This window comes from Triticum dicoccoides, chromosome 1B, assembly GCF_002162155.2.
Source record: "Triticum dicoccoides isolate Atlit2015 ecotype Zavitan chromosome 1B, WEW_v2.0, whole genome shotgun sequence".
In the NCBI taxonomy this organism is placed as follows: Eukaryota; Viridiplantae; Streptophyta; class Magnoliopsida; order Poales; family Poaceae; genus Triticum; species Triticum dicoccoides.
The window spans coordinates 254,457,041-254,459,965 of NC_041381.1; positions in this window are offsets into that span (position 1 = coordinate 254,457,041).

The window sequence follows — 2,925 nt, forward strand, 5'->3', positions numbered from 1 at the left end:
CGAGTCGGATATTGTTTATGAGCCGGCCGGGACTCTATGAGCCGCTGCGCGTCGACCTCTGTATATAAAGGGATAACCCGGCAGTGGTTCAGGACAGGTAACATCAGATCGAGAGCTAGGTCAAGTGATTTCGCTCCCTGGTACTCGAGACATCAGCAATCCCACTCAAAACTAGATTGTATGCTTTTACCTTCACTGTAAGGGGCCGAACCAGTATAAACCCTGTGTCTTTGTCCCGATTAACCCCTTTAAGTTTCCTGGATGTGATGGCTCCACGACTAAGTCCTTTCAGTAGGACATCTTATGTGACAATTCCACGACAGTTGGCGCCCACCGTGGGGCCAGCGCATGATGGATTTGAGTTCTTGAAGGGCAGCTTCGAAGGGCTCAAGGGATACACTGTGGGCCGGATGACCAAGAGTTGTCGTGGCAAGCTCTACATCGACGACGCGGGCTGGGGCCCCGACACCGGCTCAATTGAGTACGGGTACCGGGTCCCCTTCGGTGGAATTCACGTCTTCATGGGCAAGATCGGCGAGCCAGGCCCTGAGCCGGACATCTGCAGCGACCTCGTCGAGACGGCTCAGCGTGCGAGACCCGCCCGGGCTCTGCCAGCCGTGAAGCGTGCCTTCGTGGGATGCATCCATGGAGGACTCTCTGAAGGATCTGCATCTGCAGGTGAGACGGCCATCTATTCTGATGGTGAGTCGTCCATGGGCGAGATGGATTTTTTGTATCAACTGCAAGACGGTGGGCTTGGGGGCTGTTCCGACGGAAGTAGTATTCCGGACCTCCTTGAGCCGCCGAGCGGAGTTGGGATCTTCATGGCTGGCACGCAACCCATTCAAAACTCCAAAACTATGGCAGCAATAACCTCTGGGTCAGCGGCAGCCGGGGCAGAGGCCCTGTGCGCCCGCCGGCTCAGGTGTTGATGGATCTCATGGATAAGATGACCGCTTTGTTAGCCGCCGAGGTCAACCCGGCAGATCAAGTTCAACATGATGCGGAAGCGGCAGAGTTGAAACAAGATATAGTGCAGGCTAAAGAAGACCTGGCAGCGAAAGATGTCAGGATGACCGCAAAGCGGCCGGCTCTGGACGCTCAGGCTCTGTAGATTCAGGCGCAGACTTTCTGGCTCACGATTGATCAGAATGCATCCAATGAGGTCATGAGGAGAAGATATCAGAAGACTCGGTCTTGGCTCCCTCCGGTTTACGATCCTCGAAACCTCTTCGATACACTCGATGCAGGGCCCAGTAACCCGCCGGAGATAGACCGGGTTGCAGCACCCAGGGATGGAACGCCGGTTCAGCCACGTATGATGGAAACTCCCCGGATGAATACTGCTCCACCTTAGTATATACCAACACCACCGGGTCATTAGTCTAACCCGTTGGAGAACATAATTGCTGCGGCGGCACAATTGGCGACTCTCCGGTGGAGGGCGACTCTCCGACAGCGGTTGAAACTCGAAGGATCAGAGAGCTTCTTCAGACGGTGTTGGCACAGCACGAGGCGTACTCATATAGCCGAGACAGGATTCATTCGACCCCTCGTCCAAGCCGGAGCCCGAGTTATAGCAGGCACATGGATTCCGCGGCCGTTTCAAGCAACGCCTGGCGCCGTAACCAGCCGGGCGGGCATGAACCGGCGCATGATGCAGCTCTTAACTTGGTTGATCAGGACAGAATCTGTCAAGAGGCTGAGTGGGCGGCTCAGCGAGCGGCTTACCAGTCTTTTCTGGTTTACCCGACGACTTCTATTGAGGCAGGCGTGACCACTAGAACCAGAGGGGTCCCTTGTCTGGTGTCGTCTCTGCGTAACGAGCGTTTTCCCAAGGATTTTAAGGGGCCTTGAAAGGTGCCAAACTACATGGCCGACTTACAGCCTGGGGCATGGATTGAAAGCTATGAGACGGCTATGGAGCTGCTGGAGGTCAGTGACGCTGCAATGGCCAAGTACTTCACCATGATGTTGGACGGAACGACCCATACTTGGTTGAAGGGGCTGCCACCTAATTTCATCGGTTCATGGGCAGAGTTAAAAGCCCGGTTCATTCAGAACGTCAAGGATACGTGCAAGCAGCCTATGTCGATTGTGGATTTGACTAATGGAAAGCAAGAGGAGGGTGAGTCTACCACCCATTAGGTGCGTCGGGTCAAGGATATAATACATTCATCTGATAAGATGGATGTCGGCTCTGCAGTCTTAATGTTGGAGAAAAATTGCCGTTTTGCGCCTCTGAAGATGTGGCGACCAGTTTTCCGGGTATTAATTCCCAGAAAATGGCCCTTGTGCCCATCAGCCCCAGGATAACTGTTAGCTGATGAGACACTTACTTGATACATAAATTCCAAGCAAAAATACAAAATATGTAGTACAAGACCATTCTGGCCTGTGAGTACAACAAATGGTTTCTAATGGTTGATGGCGGAAGCGGGTTGTGAAACATCAGTGTCTATGGGACTCCATTTCCCACGAGAACAACTGACCAGGTTAACTCCTATCTTCGCGAGGCTGCTATCACCATTACGTGGATTCCGGGGCTGTCAACACGGTCGCTTCTTTCCGCGCAAGAAATCTGGCCAAGACAATAGCCAGGGACAAGCCAATGAGTACTTTGAATGTACTCGCAAACATTATGAACACAGGTATAATATAATAACGATGTGCTAAAAATATTTATGCTCATGACGTCAGTCACAAATGATAAATATAACTCTGATGTGTGCAAGCATGTTAATTATGAATATGCAATAGCTTAGCAATATTAAAATTATGAAATAAATAACAAACATGCCACAGTCGGGCGTCTTAGCGACACCGCATAAAGGGCTTTAAAAGAAATGCCACAATCGGGCGTCTGAGCGACACCACAAAAGGGCTTTAAAAGAAATGCCACAGTCGGGCGTCTGAGCGACACCG